Below are 18709 nucleotides of genomic sequence, written 5' to 3' on the forward strand. Positions count from 1 at the left end.
TCTAATGGAGAGCAGAGACAAGATGGTGACAATACAGGTGAGACCCTACAGTGTGTCTAATGGAGAGCAGAGACAAGCTGGTGACAATACAGGTGAGACCCTACAGTGTGTCTAATGGAGAGCAGAGACAAGCTGGTGACAATACAGGTGGGATGATAAAAGTGGCCTTAGACACTTGCTAGTTGCTAAGGATTGCATTGTTTGCTTGTTTACTTTGTTCTGTATTTTTGAGTGGTGCAAACCACTCCAACAACCAGCTTTGTCTGTATCTATGTTTGTGTCTATGTATGTGTGTACCTGTATGTGTGTGTACCTGTACGTGGGACCCAAAAAAATGAGCATGGTTACTATGGTCACTGACATTACGTCAGACCACAGCTGATCAGGCTATATAAGACCTTGCACCACTCAGTTCACACGGGTGTGATTTTTATTGTATGTAAAGCACTTTGTGAGTCCTCTCTGTGAAAGGTGCTATATAAATAAAACTTAAGGATGCATGAGTAATCAACACTGTTTCATTCAAATCCTGGCCCAGTAATTTTCTTTTCTAAAGAAAGAAGCTGTGTAATAAATGTTACACAGCTTATACATGGTAGTAGCACCACTGTTTACGTGACAATAAGTATAATTTTCTGTTGAAAAGGAAAAAAATGTCACCGTGAGTACAATGCGCAGCCAAAAAGGTTGAGAACCCCTGCTATAGAGTAACACAAATGACCTGATCCCTCAGACAGACCAGTCTTTCCCGATGGTGGAGACCACTGCTTACTTTGAGGCCTACCGCTATGTGCTAGAAGGCTTGCAGGAGCAAGAGGAGGCCCACATGCCCTTTCAGAGGGAGTGTGACTGTGTGTGTGTGTGTGTGTGTGTGTGTGTGTGTGTGTGTGTGTGTGTGTGTGTGTGTGTGTGTGTGTGTGTGTGTGTGTGTGTGTGTGTGTGTGTGTGTGTGTGTCTGCAAACGCTAGAGCTGTGTATAGCAGCTTAAATTGAGCTATTATTCATTTCCATGTAGGTCTGACATTCTTCAAAAAATGTCGGTCTCATTTTTCCATCTCTACAAATCAAACATACAAAAAGAAAAGTACATAAATTCTTGAGAGAGAGAGAGAGAGAGAGAGAGAGAGAGAGAGAGAGAGAGAGAGAGAGAGAGAGAGACACACAGACACAGAGAGAGAGAGAGAGTGTGTGAGAGTGAGTCAAGGTTGTGGTCTCCATTATTTTCTATGATCACTTTGGCTCTCTGACACACATGGATGGGTTCGTAGGTTCATGTACCTTGTCGGCACTCCCTGTGCCGTCCAACAGCTATACATTACCCTCAATGAGGGAGTATCTGTGTGAAGGCAGTTCATTTGGATTCGTGTCTCCCAGTCTCTGCTCTACTCACCATAGCATGAGCCATAACTTTAAACCACACTGTATATTCATCTCAAAAGGAGAACAAGTTAGCCTAAAACTCTGTGAATAAATACTTGACCTCTGGATATGAAACTGTTACTGAATCAACATGGTTTTGATTCTATTTTCCAGGAAGCAATCTTAGTGTAACTTCAAACTGGCTTAAACACTGACTTGTGCTGTTATAAAATTGACCTCAAATTTGAGGTCCGGGCTTAACTTCCTCTCACTCGAGCCATTGAGTTACAATTGTACTTCCAACAGTCTTCCGGGTGCTTCAAAACGCCACTGAGCAACTTCCATCGAAATTAATGGTGGGGGGGTGGGGCTAACGCTCCGGTTCGGTCTCTATCCTTTTATTACTCTATGACTACAACTGTGATACAAGATGGAGGAGGAGGAACGTGACGGGACAATGTCTAACACGATGGTTCAAAATCTGGCCACGTTAACCAAACCAAACCAGATGATTTGATGCCTTCTTTATTAAACTTGAACTAACACATCAGCACAGTAACTTGATAACAGCGTCTGGCTGTGCCATGCTATTATATGTCCCCCAACAACATCGGCAGAGGTAGGAGGTAGTTTATAGCACACAAAATGAAACTGTATTTCCTTAGATTTCTTTCTTTTTTTCATCAGGTTTGTTCGTGCTGCAAAACGGCTGTGTTTCCAACGAAGAAGAAACAGAAGACAGTTAAAAAAACATTTCAAGTGACAGTTTGCCATTACCGTCTCCCTCATGTCTGACCAGAGACAGTAACTGCACCTGTACCTAAACCACTAGGACCTATCGATGACAACCAAAATGTCTGACACTAAAAATCCACCTTTCCAAGGGGTTTGAACTCGTGAAGTTTGGACTCGTGAAGTTTGGACTCAATGTCGGATGTCTAGACCACTAGACCACCTTTCAGCAGCCAAAGGGAGAGGAAAGGATTTCTCCTCCCATAGTCAAGTGACTACCCCCCACCTCTTTATAACCCTCCTCTTTTTCACCCAACCTGTACACTTTTTTTATTATTATTTCTTGTTATGAGGATTTGAATTTTGTTGTTATTTTTCACGTCATGATTATGAATTGAATACCCAGGACCTGAATGGAAGTTAAGACTGCAAGGACTTTTTTCCGGAGATATTCATTCATTCATTCAAGTTTTATTTATTCCCAAAAATACACTGAGTAATTAAACTCATTTGCATTTGAGTAATACAATGTGAAATATAGTAGTTTTTATTAGTTTACTAATAAAAACCCAAGACAAATTTAAAACAATCTAAAAACAGTTACATATTGTGTGCATCTGAAGTGTTTGACTGTACTGTATGACCGTACTGTAATCAAAACAGAGACAGTTACTGAAGCCACGCACTTCTGATATTGTTCTGTCCCCAGTCACCTGAGGCCCCATACACACATATCAAACACATGTTCTGTGTCTTGTCTGTGTTTAATGGCCACCACAATGCTTGGGTGGGGAGTCACAGGCCTCATACAGACATTTCAAACAAACATTCTGTGTTCCGTCTGTTTCATGGCCGCCTCAATGCTTTTCCAATGGAAGTCACGTGGTTTAACCAAACACTTGTGTTTGATTGTCGTCCCCCCCCCCCATCAAACACAAGTTTTTGGCCAAACCATGTGACTTCCATTGGAAAAGCATTGAGCGACCATGAAACACAGATGGAACACAGAATGTGCGTTTGAAATGTGTGTATGAGGCCACATGGTTTGACCAAACATTTTTGTTTGATGGGGGGAGGGGTGCAGAACACTGCAGCCATCAAACACAAATGTTTGGTCAAACCATGTGACTCCCACTGGAAAACATTGCCATTAAACACAGACAAGACACAAAAAACACAAAAAAAATAAGTCTCAATGGTATCTCAAAACAGCCTATAAAAAAGAAATTGTATCGGCCTAAACAGAATTAAGGAATGTGCTCCAATATGGTTCTGCTGGTGAAATAGAGTATACATTTTCGTTTGATAACGATACGTGTGTATGAGGCCTGAGGGCTCATAGGTGCTTCTGCACAGTCTCGTCATGAAGATGCTCGCGGCAGGAGTCTCTTCCTGATTTTTAGACAGCTGGTGGATGGAAATGAAGCTCCACCCACGCTGCAAAATGCTGCGTCGGCCAGAAATCCGGAAACGCTTGCCCCCGCGGCAAGTGGAAGCCGTTGCAAGCTTCATTTTCCATCCACCAGCTGTCTAAAAATAAGGAAGAGACAGCTGCCGCGAGCGGCATTTGGCATCTTTGTGACGTGACTGTGTAGAAGCGCCCATACGCATGGCCTCATACACACATGCAGAACGCATGTTCTGTGTGACCAAACAAATGTGTTTGATGGCTGTGTTCTGCCCATCTCTCGTCACAATGGGTGCCCCATCTGTCCCTCTCATTGACAAGTATTTGCATTAGTCAAGCTCAAGCACAATGACTTTTGACTATTTATCTGATCAGGTTTGTGGACCCAAAAGTACTGTGATTGATTTTTCTAAGTGAGCAGACCACATGCACATTATTTCATGGCCACAACAAAGAGATGGGATGTTCCAAATTATCCCTCCAGCCTTCCGAGCACATTTTCCAAGACTTACATGTTTTGATAGAATGTTTGATAAACTTGCCTATAGTGCTCCTCTCTCTGGCTCTGGCTTCTTTACAAAAAAGTATAACACAATATTGTGATAAAATACAAATGTTTACTTGTTCTTTTTTTTATTTTGCAGAAATGTACGTCTAATCACAAAACATTTCTACCTTGTAGTTCTATTTTCCTTTCTTGAACCATATTAAATTAAGTGCTTAAATTATTAAAACCAAGACACATCACAATATGAAGGTATTGGCACTAGAGCCTTTTTTATTCACAGGGTGCAGGCAAAATGTATGCAATTGGTATAGCTAAATGGGAAGTTGGAATGCAACCTTGAATTATTCTTCCTGGGATGAGGTGACTTGCTGAGAGTGATGTGTGACAGGTGTGTGAGGCTGAGCTGAGGGAGTGAGTGATGATTGAGAAAGTAGGTGGTGACTCAGAGCCTGAGGAGGTGATTGGTCTCTGGCTGGTGTTGGAGGAGGATAAAAGGCCAGCTCTGTTCAACACCAGGTGTCCTCTCATCACTCCCTTGTGGACTGCCAGCAACCCACCTCTCATAGTTGTGTGCTCTGTAGCAGGGGCGGCAGGTTCCTATAACGGCAGTGGGTGCCCCCCTGCCCCCCCCCCACCCCCCCCCGGCCGCAGCGGGGGAAAAAAACATTTTTTTGGTACTTTATAATTTACAGTTCGCTAATAAATACAGTGGTGCGCGCTTTCAGTTCACAACAATTAACGAACACATTAAATTGTTTCAGCATCTTGTTTCAACATTTCAGCATGATCAACAGTAAATAATTAAATTGTTTCAGCCATAAGCGGCGGGTGGATTTTACCTTTAGCTAGGTGGGACGACGACGACGCAGATTTATTTATTTATTTCCCCCAGATGGTCTACCAATCTCGTACACCATTGCTCACGAAAGCAAGATCCTTGACCCAATTACAGCCACTGCATCTTACCTTTTAATTAAAGTAAAAGTAGTCTGAGGAAAAGGAACAGTTCTGTTCCCCGGACATTGTTTTGGGATATTTTGGCTGAGATGGCTCTGTTTGTCAAATCTCAAATCATGGCTCTTTACAGACGGGCCGACGGTACACAGACAGCAGCCTCTCCGCTGACTGTGTTAGTGTTGCTGCAGGGGACGGAGTGTGAATGAACCGTGCGGTCACTGGAACAAAGCCACCGTATTAGCATTTGAATACCTGTTCTGTGAACACCGTAAAGGTGTGTGCCTACGTGACAAAATGACCAGGGGGAGGGGATCTTCAGCCTTAATCTCAGTGGGTACTTTTTGGCTTATTATTTTTTCAGTGGGTGCCCAAGCCCTCAGGCACTCCCAAAGTTGACGCCGCTGCTCTGTAGGTGCCTACTATTTTGTATTTAATGTATTTATTCAGCACAGTATAAAAACAATACAGTGAACATACAAATATAAGAAGGGTAAAGTGCTAGGCGGAGGCAAAAAGCCCAAGGGGCTTATACGAGGCCTCTACTTATGTAAAACACAATGAAACATTGTACAAGAAATATTGAATATCCAGAATACATGATTGCAGTATAAAAAACAAGAAAAAATGACAACATGATTAGAATACTTTGTTATCTACATGATTGGAGAAAAGAAGAGATAATACAAATAAATATAATTAAGTGATTTGGTCAGTTAAGTGGGTCCTAAACTTATGTTTGAAATTATTTAATGAAATAGAATTAGATGAGATTGCTGTATAGGTGTTCCATAGCTGGGCCCCCTGTATCTGATGGAGAACTGACCAGTATGGAACTTTGGGAGATGTAAATGGTTTGCCTGCCTCATATTGAAGTGGTGCACATCACTGTTGAACTGAAAGAACTGAACTATTACCCCAGATATGAGTGATATCACCTTATAATGATTTTAACAGCTGGGTTTGGTAAGGGTGGGGCCGTGGGGAGTTTATTCATTTTGGGGTCCCCTTTATGCTCATGTTTTGATTAACAGGAGGCAGAGTAGTGATTGTATTTTGGTTTACTAATTTGGGGTAGTTCAGTTAGGATTAGAATATTTAGTTTGTTTTATTTCCCCACCCTGGAGACAATAATAAAACCCGTTGGATGGCTGCAGTCCTGCTTGCTGCTGGTTCATTTAGGAGGTTTTAAGAGGGATCCAACCATCCTCAAGCCCCTCAAAGACCCTCTCCTGCATCACATGGTTTTCAATTGTATTCATGTCAAGGACCCCCAACTCAATCTGCATTGAGTTGGGGGTCTGAGAGACTGTAGATTGGCTATTTTCAAATAGCAAATGTATAAGGGGGTTAATCTCTCTACCAAACATGAGGTAGTAGGGGGAGTATTTAGTATTTTTTGTCTTGAGGGCAAACACAGGGGCCTGCAGGTATTTTTAGTTTGCCTAGATGCAAAATGAAGAAAGAGCTCGGCCATGACATGAGTGAAGAGGAGGAGGAAGCCATTTGGGATGTTTGTGCTCTTGGTCTTCCAGACAATCAATCTTTATTTCAGGCTCCAAGGTCCATAACAATAAACAATACAGGGGACAACACAACAGGAATTAAAAACCGCAACAAAAACACTCTCCAGTGTGTCCAGAAACAGGATGCTGCTCTTCTTAGGCATGCTAATTTTTTTTTTTGTGTACCAATTCATGAAAATAGCAGTGTTGGCCCCTGCACTATTGGTCAATTCAGTAACTAAAGTCATTTGTATTAAAGATGGTGGTCAAGATGTAGCCATTTTTATTACAAGGCTACATCTTGTCCACAATCTTTTCAAAAATGTTGACGAACCTCTTGGTCTCCTTCATCAGTTGCTGGAAGATCTGGTCTCTTCCTTCTCCGCCTCCTGGACCAGGACATCCAGAACAGCATCGACTGATGCCTCCTTCTTCTTTACAGGCGGGGAGGAGAGGTCAAGGGTGGACACCATGGCGCTTGTGGATGGCAGGGTGGCAGATGGTGCCGCGGGTGTCGCTGGCAGTGTAGTGGGGGTCGCCCGTGCTGTGGGGGTTGACGGACCAGAGGGAGGTAGCGTGGACTTGGCGACAGGTGGGGTCACAGATTGCTTTCACCCCACTGCCTCATGCATATCCTCCCAAAGAGTCCATGTGGCTGGGGTTTGCTCCCCCTGGTCCGTCCCAGTGCCGGCGGCGGTGCCTTCAGGTCCTATAGAAAAAACACTGACGTGAGATCTAGCTCTGCAACATCTAAGGGGCTATATTTATGTTGTGTTATTTGTTAACTCAAGCGTTCAAGTTTGAATAAAGGTGATAAATCCGTGTTGGATAATGGTAGACTATTTGATACACAAAGAAAATATGAAAAGGGAACAAGAACTCTGAAACTGAAAATAATCTGTGCAGAAGGCGCATATGTTACGTGTCATTTTGTTTGTACAGTTATATTGCATTGCATCGTGTATTTGTTTGTGTGACGTGTGGATTGCATCAACATGGACAATTATTCATGGACATTTCATAATTCATTGTGTTAAATTGTGTTTTGTTTTATGATTTAATTTACAGTTTTTCACAGTGTCTCACACTGGGTAAATAAAGAGCCCTTTACTTGTGAACATCAGTTGGAGCTTTGTCTATTCTGCATCAGATGAAGATTGTTTTGGAGCAGTTACACAACGCAAATGTTATTTATTTGTGGTGGTACTTACTCTTTGTAGGTCGCCTTTTCCATTCGGACAGCTCAGAGGGCTGTACAAGCCAATCGAGTTTAGATCAGCATAGACTCACCCTTGAGGGCTTTATAAGCCACTTCCACTCAAGGCTGATTGGTTTCAGAACACAAAAACTGCTCGTGACGGAACGTTCCGCCATATAGAATGCAACCGGCAACTGCTTCTGGCGGAACGTTCCATCAGATAGGCTAAGCTTTATTATTGATATCAAACGGGATCGCTGATTTTTCTTTTTTTTTTTTTTTTTTGGCCTTTCCTTAATTCTTCAGCGATCCTAGGCCGGTTTTGCGCATGCGCAATGCCGTTCACTTCTTGTATACAGGCGGACTAAAAACCTGAATAACTCTAAATCTACGGAGCTCTTCATGGTTTTGACAAAACGAGTGATGAGGTTATTTCTGATTGTCTGGTGATCCCGATTGGAACATTGGTGCTTTCTAGAGCAAGGATGGCTTCATTTTAGCTCGATAGCATTGGCGCAAATTATTTAGTATCTAAAATGGACGCCCAAACCGGACGTGCATCACACTATAACAAAGTAGATCCGGGTCGGCAGTCAAGCACACAGTTGGCACTTGCGTCCACCAGGTGGCAGTGATACGGTTAAGTCAACTGATCACCGGAAAAACACAATCCCAGTGGATACTCCTTGTCTCAGACAGCCACGATAGAACTCTGAAAGTGCTCTTAATTATAAGAATGGACAAGAACACTTTATCTTTCCAAGAGATGAATGTGTTTTGCTGTTTTTTTAACAGTTTCCCTGCGGTAATTAAACAATCGTGTTTCAAGATCTCTGACCACTGTGCCGACTTTGTCCTTGCTTGTCATGAAAATCCGCTTTAAAGGGGTGTAATCGCTTGTCGTAGTGTTGAAAAGTATTCCAAAGTGGTGATCACAACAACATCGCGGAGGAGGACGCCTGCACTGCGCGGCACCGCCGCCATTGTAATGCATTGGGCCTCAATTTCCCTTAACATAATTTGTATTAGTAGTAATTAATTAAGCTTAGCTATTGTCTATCAAACACAACCTGACACTGGCATTTTTCCACCCTATTTTCTTAGTTTTAGTCGCGTTGCCGTCTGCAAAATCAGAGGGTTTCGTGATGTTATTTATGAAGTTGTCACAAAATAGACTATTACGTATTTCTTGTCTGCATGTTGTGGATTCTTTCTTTCTTTCTTTCTTTCTTTCTTTCTTTGTTTATCATTTTGCTTCTCATCATTTAATATCTTTTTAGACATACAGAATGGGACTGTTCACTTTCAAATGATCCGCTCTGATTGTATGAACAAGTGTTCAGTGTTTTGTTTTGTTTTGTGAAGCGTCAGGCTCATGTAATGGGGTGGATGGATCACACTTTCAGGGTAAAATAAGCTTTGGCATTGTTGTGCTGTTCATTAATCACAGGTTTGGTGTTGAATCAAGCAGAACGCAATGCTTCACATTTATACCAGCATTTGTCTCCCTCCCTCGCACCCCGCCCACGTGTACAGGGCACAATCTCATGCTGTCCTCTAACTAAATAAGCATGCACATTCACGCGCACACACACACACACACACACACACACACACACACACACACACACACACACACACACACACACACACACACACACACACACACACACACACACACACACACGGCAATGCAATGCAAGGCAAAGCAGCAAGAAACTAAACAGACATTTAGACTGTATTTGCTTACTCTGCTGGAGTAATAAAGTATAGGCTATTATTGTTTTTACAACCAGTTCTCATGGTGTCTACCAAGAAACCGAAGCTCACAAACATGTAGATCTGCCACTTTGGAAAAAGTCTGAATTTAGTTTTTGCCTATTATTATAATGCCAGGTTGAATGCTATTTCCAGCTCTGGGACTGGCTCTAAACACCCTCAATTAATGTGATGTCATGTGTTACAGGCCCGGCTCTTGGGCCTAGGGCGCCAGGTCATTAGGGGCAGCGCTGTAGCCCTCCAAAAATATATTTTTCTGAAATCAAATAAAAATAAACGAAATGAAATAAAATCTCTGGTGGGTGACTAGGCGCCCCCATCCCCATTGAACAAATAGTCAAGAATAAATACACTCTTTGCAGCCCTGTTCCGCTCCTAACAACATGTTTCATGATTTCATTGGTGCATTGACAGTGGTGCCTGCTTTAAGTGGGGGATGTCGGTCGGACAACTGCCAACCCACACATAGTATCCTATGGCCCAATCCCAATTGCCTCCCGATCAAGCCCTGAGCCCTGAACCCTCATTGACTTTAGTGACGTCAGCTGTAAGTGCTTGAGGGTGAGAGGCTGCAAGGGCTCCAAATTGTTGTGAATGGGACAGCACTTAAATATGAGTCCGCCATTCATGACACTTTGCATCACTTTATAAAAACTATCCTTATTCACAGCCAGTGCCTACTTACTTACTTACTTATGCCTGACACCCTTTCCAGGGTATAGGGTATAGGCCGTCGACTCATAAAGAACAACTGTGCTGTGCTCTGCCTGTGTTTCATGGCCGCCCCAATGCTTTTCCAATGGAAGTCACATGGTTTGACCAAACACTTGTGTTTGATTGCCCCCCTCCCCCCATCACACACAACTGTTTGGTCAAACCACGTGACTTCCATTTGAAAAGCATTGAGGCGGCCATGAAACACAGACAGCACAGAGCATGTTCGTCTGATATGTGTGTACGCCACAGACTTCACATGAATGTGCACCTAAGTCAGTGAGGGCTCATTGAGTCAGCAAGGGAGCGGATTGGAATTGGGCCTTTGTTACCTAGGAGAGCCGACCATTGAACCGGAAGGAAAATAAATAAATAAACTGGAAAAAAAGATTGCCTCCCATATTATTTTCCCTTCGTCCGTCAAAAACTTAAAACAACGGACCACAGGTTAGAACTAAGAAACTAAACAACCGATGATCATGAACGCGTTTACAAAAAGTATTTTGGAATTAATTAACTCAATGGCGAACGGACCTTGGTACTCACAACCATATTCAGTGGCGTGCAGACATTTAGAGGGGCAGGTGCTCAAGTGAAAAAAGGGGCACCTTGTGCAGCGCGTGGAACCGGCCGGTTGCCTTGAGATTTAGGGGCCTAAATAATATATTAGAAGCTTTTTATCAAGCATTGATCAATGTCACCATGGTCCACATATACTGTACACTTGTACAGTGTACAAAAATAAAAGGGCACTTTTTTTTCCAAAAGGGCAGGGGGGTACTCTAGCACCCCCTGCCCTTATCTGCCCCCTTATCTGTGCACGCCACTGGCCATATTTTCAAATGACACACACAACTAAGCATTTGCTGCACACTACCAAGCATTTACAGCACAATGAAGTGCAAAATTGAAAACACAATCATAGTAATGGAACACACACAAGAATGACAATGACTGGAGAATGAGCCATTTATTTTCTCCGTAAAATCAGTGTAGGCCTAGATATTTTTTCATAGTCAAACATAAAACAGCACACAAATATGCAGCCAAAACATGTTTTATTTTACATTACTGTAAACCGGCCTGCTCAACACGCCCCCTTCAAAAGATTCAAGATTGCTTTATTTGTCACTTTCCAACTGCAGCAGCAGAAAAAAAACGAAATTATGTTTCTCCTAGTTAAAAGACAACACAGACTCATACATGAATAAATATATCAAGTGCAAGACAATACTCTACAGGAATCCTTAAAAAAAAAAAAAAAGCACAGCCAGATACATATTAAAAAACATTTCAAAACTGAACATAGAGTTCATGTCCTATCTGCCAGGGAGACTAGAGTTCAAAAGTCTGATCGCCTGGGGAAATAAACTGCTCTGCATCCTTTCCGTCCTGGTACTGATGCTCCTGTACCGTTTCCCAGATGGCATAAGGGAGATCAGGCTGTGAGAGGGGTGGGTGGCATCCTCAATGATGCCAGTTGCTCTCCTCATGCATCTCTGCTGGTATATCTGCCAGGGAGGGCAGCAAGGTACCGATGATCTTGCTAGCTGTTCTCAACGTCCTGTCCAACTGTTTTCTCTCCTCAGCTGTGCTGTTTCCATACCAGGAGGTAAAGCAGTAGGTGAGAATGCTCTCAATGGTGCCTCTATAAAACATGGTCAGGGCTGGGACAGGCAGGTCGACTCTCTTCAGCTGACGGAGGGGATAGAGACGCTGCTGGGCCTTTTTTATGATGGCAGTGGTGTTGCTGCATGGGGCCAGGTTGTCCGTCAGCAGCACTCCCAAGAATGTTGTGCTTGCTACCCTCTCTATGGTGGTGTCATCAGCAAACTTTATTGGTTGCTTTTGAACCTGGCCTTGCGGTCATGTGTGAGTAGAGTGAACAATAGGGGACTCGGAACGCATCCCTGAGGAGATCCTGTGTTCACTTCAATGGCTTTAGATGTTTTGTTGCCTACTTTGACTGTTTGCCTCCTCTGTGACAGGAAATCCAGGATCCAATTGCAGGTACCAGTGTCCACCTTCAACACCCTCAGCTTCTCCACAAATCCAGGATCCAATTGCAGGTACCAGTAGTAAGTAGCCTTGCCGAGCCATGAGGCCCATGGGGCAGGAGCCTATTTCCTGTTTCTGTAGCGTGAGGCAGCTTGATGTACAAGTACACCCCCTGGACATGACGCTAGTATGTCGCAGGGACTTACCCCCAATCCAACCCTTGATGCTGAGTGTCAAGCAGGGAGGCATTGGGTCCCATTTTTAGAGTCTTTGGTATGACCCGGCCGGGGATCGAACCCTAACCTCCCAGTCTCAGGGCGGACACTCTAACCACAAGGCCACTGAGCTGGTACCAGTGTCCACCTTCAACACCCTCAGCTTCTCCACAAAAAATACTTTAATTTAGGCACCATGCCCATGGGTCCTGTCTGGCCAGAGGGCCTCATCCACATCGCAGGCGATGTTCTCCCTGTCCAAGCAGCATTGGAAGAAACGCCTTGAGTGGCGCATAAGCCCTGTCAGGCCACAAGTCTCCTCCATGGCATGGAGCAGTGTGACCCGGCTCTGTGGGTTCCGTTCATATACCTTCCACCTCCAAGCTGAAAATAACTCCTCAATGGGATTCAGTAAAGGAGAGTAAGGTGGAAGGAATAGAACGGAAAAATATGGGTGGGGCTGAAACCACTCACACACACTTGAGCAGCCCGGTGGAAGCTCACATTGTCCCAGATGACGACAAAATCGATCCGCTGTTGGTCATGATGTGGTCAGGTGGTACCAGCAGCTCATGCAGGCCATCTAGGAAGGCGAAGAGAAGGGGCAGTGTTGTAGGCCCCTAGGTGGGCATGATCCCAGTGTTATAGGCCCCTAGGTGGGCATGATCCCAGTGTTATAGGCCCCTAGGTGGGCATGATCCCAGTGTTATAGGCCCCTAGGTGGGCATGATCCCAGTGTTATAGGCCCCTAGGTGGGCATGATCCCAGTGTTATAGGCCCCTAGGTGGGCATGATCCCAGTGTTATAGGCCCCTAGGTGGGCATGATCCCAGTGTTATAGGCCCCTAGGTGGGCATGATCCCAGTGTTATAGGCCCCTAGGTGGGCATGATCCCAGTGTTATAGGCCCCTAGGTGGGCATGATCCCAGTGTTATAGGCCCCTAGGTGGGCATGATCCCAGTGTTATAGGCCCCTAGGTGGGCATGATCCCAGTGTTATAGGCCCCTAGGTGGGCATGATCCCAGTGTTATAGGCCCCTAGGTGGGCATGATCCCATGGTGGTTCATTACAGCACCCATTGTGTTGTTCCTACAGTGCTGGCCGGGGACCTCAACAATGGCCCGCTGGCCAATGACATTTCTGGCCCTGCGCCTCCTCGAGTCGAGTCTGTCTTGCGTTTAAATGGCCATTTCACCCCTTTTGCAACCATATCTTATTTTAATGATCTTTGGGAAACAAGACACACTTTTTGTGTGTAATACGTGTTTTTAGATATTTTAGTATTTCAAAGTGCCAATGATGTCATGGGCACTGGTCTCACTTCCTTCCTGAACTACATGTTGTCTCAGAAAGAGACATAAATGTCTAAAAACACAAATTACCACATAAACCCCCCAGGAAAGATATGGTTGCAAAGAGGCTGAAGTGGCCATTAAAACATGCATGTGTGAAATGTCTATTTGACCATGAGAGAATGACTTCATACAATGACTATTGCTGTGTGCAGTGGGTGCTTTGAATTTAGGATTAGGAATGCTTAACCTTGTAAAGTCCAAATGTAGGGGTGACAAATAGCTCAAATTGCTTTTGTCACCTTTCAGATGTTGTCACAGGGATGCTAAGTATTTTCCAGTCTAAATAATTTAAATGCAAATGATTCCCAATCCTGTACATGTTCCACTCCATTCACACTATACTACAGTAGGAGTGGCTATATCCACTCATACTTATCATACTAAAGGGATCACATGCAAATTGATTGGTCGATCCATTCAGCAATAGGGTTGCACACCCTAACCCATTATCACCGTCCATTAACAATTGGACAGACATGCTCCTAAACATGCCACAACATTCACAACCCATGTCTTCTAACAAGGTAGATAAAGGTGGAATTCCCATAGCCTACGACTAGAAATAATAATGCACTGGTATTGTACAGTAGCGTCATGCTTACCGTACATGTAAAGACACATCTACACACAACTGACTCAATTGTCAATCAAGAGTAAATGGTCAATCTGAAAGACATGTTTCACATGTTTCATTCATACCAATTGTCAGATAACATATCAACTCCATGTCCACAACTACTATTATTCTGTCATAGTTTGACCATCATCACAGTATGACTAAGGGATGTGTCACCATCCTTACACACAATTGTTAGAACATGAAGAACATTCCTTATTATATGCTAGCTAGATCTACATGTAGTTACAGGTTAAGTACAATGGACAGTAAGCACACTGTAACATTAATACTTAACTCCTGTCATGTTCAATGTAGAAAGTTCAAGTAAAATATGTGTAGACTGTTTAATTTAATTAATACTCCTATCATGCTCTAGTACTAGTTTGGTATGCATGATGTAAAATGAAGACGTTTGTGTCACTGTATTGTTCACAGTACAAGATGTCCATATTTAAAGGAGGTGAAGCACATGTGTTGTGGTGAGCTTTCTGTAATGAACACACAAAGGATGTGTAGCTGTCAACCCTTTATTTGAAAAATAATACATTTTATGAAGACAACATAATACAGAGAATCTAAACATATAATCAAACTAAGTCAATGATGAAATACACTATGATGATGAAAAAAAAAAAGTTCCTCTTTTGGTGGTTTGAGGTCATGGAGCAGCTTGTTGCTCAAAGACAAACTATTTCCTCCCATGTGTTGTGTATTGTGTGATTTCAGCCGGTTTAAACCTGACTGGTCAACCCTGGTCTCATCCCACTCGTCACTGTCTTCAGTGATGTCAGATTGAGAACAGCGTGAAGACAGGAGCTGGTCATCACTAGTTGGTTGTGATGTTCCACCATCCTCTACATCAGCTTGTGTTTCCATGTGTTTAGATGAGGTGCTGGCTACAGGTTCAGGTTCTGCTGGTATGTTTTTATAATCTTCATGTTTCACTGACAGTAATGTCTCCACCATCCTCCTCTGATATTTGAAATAATTCATCATGTTCCTCTTTAATATGTAGAGACTCCTGGACTGGAGGTTCTCTCCTCTTGCTCCTCTTTAATCTTTGTAGACCCTGATTCCTCTTTGATCACACTGGAGGTTCTCTCCTCCTGTTCATCTTTAATCTGTGGAGACTCTGGTTCCTCTTTTACCAGACTAGAGGTTCTCTCCTGTTCATCTTTAATCTGTGGAGACTCTGGTTCCTCTTTGATCACACTGGAGGTTATCTCCTCCTGTTCATCTTTAATCTGTGGAGACTCTGGTTCCTCTTTTACCAGACTGGAGGTTATCTCCTGTTCATCTTTAATCTGTGGAGACTCTGGTTCTTCTTTGATCACACTGGAGGTTATCTCCTCCTGTTCATCTTTAATCTGTGGAGACTCTGGTTCCTCTTTGATCACACTGGAGGTTCTGTCCTCCTGTTCATATTTAATCTGTGGAGACTCTGGTTCCTCTTTGACCAGACTGGAGGTTCTCTCCTGCTGCTGCTCAGTAAATACCTCCTCTTTACACACAAGGAGGTGTATGGAGTCTAGACAGAAGATACAGAATAGAAACACATTATTACATGAAACTTCTGCTGTTAGTTCCGTATCTGTCCTAATGTTGTTTTGATTCCAGTGTGAAGTGTCACAAAATGATTGTTTCTTACCTCAATAACGCTTAATTTCTAAAAACAAGCGTCTCCTTGTTCCTCAAATATAATTTAACATTAGCTACAACCTATTGCTATCAGATATATCCACAGAGAATGTTTTTGAATGCAAGTTTAACCCTAACATGAATGGATCGATGCAAAGTTTCAACCAGTTCCTCTTCCAACTGTGTTCAAACATTAACGGTTAGATTAAACATAGTAAAGGTTTTACCAACCGGCTCTGTATAGTTTGACGATTGGTTGTAAAACCATATCCAGTAGTCTGCGTTGGCGGTCAGTTTCTTGCTTGATGTGGAAAGCTTCATCCTCGTACTCTGTTAGAATTCTTCCAACGACCCCAAATATCTCTTCAGCCGCAGCAGATAGTCTCTGGTTGACCAAGGACTTCAATGTTTCTAGTAAAGCCATAACTCAAAACGTGCCCAAATAGATTTTTAAATAGAGCGAAAATATTATAAAAGTATGTAGTAAAGTAGAACCAAAACAAAGACTAAATGCTTCAGCTAGTGCAGAGAGAAGTTCAGCTCTTAACAACTAGCAGAGATTAATGTGACACCAAGCAGACCAAGCTCTTGTTAAATACTAACAGTGGGCCAATCAGAGTGAGTGGGGAGGGACACACCAAGAACAAAACTGGCCAATCACTGCTCACAACAACAAGGCAATGCAATGTGTTTTATATAAAACATTAAGAAAATGAAACATTATAAAAGTGCAATCAGATTCAGTAAAATATAAAGTTACAGCTGCGTTGTGTAACGTTCCTATTCCACCCTGGATTTGAACGGAAATCAATGAAATAATTTAAATAAATTAAATACATTGTCAGTGTAGAATAATAATTCTCAATGAAAGGCAGCAGCAAACATGCATGTTTTTTCTTATTGTTTTATGTTATATAACAGAGTTGTTGCAGAGCTGCAGTTTTCAGGGAGTTTGTTGCAGATATATGACACATAACTGAATACCATGTTTTTTTCATAGGATCATAAAGCAAACCTTTCCCACATGGCCGTATGAATAGTTGATGATATAAAACACGACCAGAGGCCCCAAACCATGCTTTATAGACCAACCGTAGTATTTTAAAATTGCATTATTTGAGTAAAAATGAGAAAAAACAGTGTTATGATTTAAGAACTGATGTGCAACTTTCTTTATATTTCTGAAGACATTCAGCGTTCTGAATGAACTTCAGTCATCAGACTCTGTTACATAAGACATGACTTTGATGGTGATATTGTGACTGTTGAAGTTCTGAGTCCAGACTCAATGGCCCATCATGTTTGTCCACTTCTGATTTCCCAAACATTTCAGCTTGACATCAAAAGATACATATCTTGCATGGAAATATACTTTAAAAAATGCACCATTTTTAATACACCTATTTAAAAGGTTACAATTGTGACATATGCTTTGAGCGTATGGGTGGGCCTTATTGATGTTTTATTTTGTATAGGATAAATTCATCCTTGATCCTCTCAAGCCCTATTTTAATGTATTGTAGATTATGAAAATAGCCGATCTAGAAGCTGAGAACATATTGTAAATGTTCCACCTGTCATCAAAATGGGAAGAAAGTAGCTGTAGTAGTTTTGACATGTTCTTCACATGTAGTTTCAACATGTTCTGTACATGTAGTTTTAACTTGATATGATGGACGCAATAGTCCATCATATCAAGACTAACTGGAAAATAAGCATGGAGAGAAAAGAGTCTGTCTTGCGTTTAAATGGCCATTTCACCCCTTTTGCAACCATATCTTATTTTAATGATGTTTGGGAAACAAGACACACTTTTTGTGTGTAATACGTGTTTTTAGAGAACACTCACAGTTAACAGCCTTTGTATTGAGTTTGTGCTTGAAATGTACTGTAATTCTGCAAACTGTTAATAAATATTTCAATCAATCAATCAATCAAACAAACAAACATGCACACCGCACAGATGAACAGTCTGGTGAGACGTAGGAGGACACTAGGCAGGAGGCCTCTCAGTGCCTGATATCCCCCAAGAACACACAAGGCAGAGAGAGCTTCCTGCTAGTTCTGGCAGGAGAGAAAGGACAGTGGGTGGGTCCGCAGGGGGTGCCCTGGGCGTGGCGGTCGCTGGGGTGTGGTCAGCACTGGTTTGCTGCACCTGGCCGGCAGGTTTTTCGCACTTCCCTGTTGGCCGGGTGTGGCTCTCTCTCCCGGTGCAGGTTACGCCTCGGTGATGGCTGCGCTTGAATTCTTAAGAGGTGACCCCAAGCTACAAGAATCAGTTGAAACCACGTTCACCCCCACGGCTCCCGGACTATACTCAAGTCTAGTCTATCAAGGTTGAAATCTAAATGATGATGGCTGATGCCTCATTGTGAACAATAACAAATTCAAATGCAGAGATTAAACCATGTGAATGGTCACTGGTTATCATATAATAAATAATTAAATAAAAGGCCTTGCCCCTAAAATGACGGAATTCTAGGCCTGGTGCTCAGTGAAACTATACCCTGGATAAAAACAAGTTTAAAAATAAAAATTATAGTCCTCAATGTTTTCTCAAAAATCTGTTATATCTGATGAAATTTGATGATTTTAACAGATACTTGGATGTGCAGGTGTTTGTGAAGCTGATATAATACACATTAAAATTAACCAATAAATATCCCTTATAATGAAATATAATTAAGCAACAGTTATGCGTCTTAAAGAAACTATGAAACCACAGGCT

Source organism: Electrona antarctica, assembly GCF_951216825.1.
Source record: "Electrona antarctica genome assembly, chromosome: 9".
Classification (NCBI taxonomy): Eukaryota; Metazoa; Chordata; class Actinopteri; order Myctophiformes; family Myctophidae; genus Electrona; species Electrona antarctica.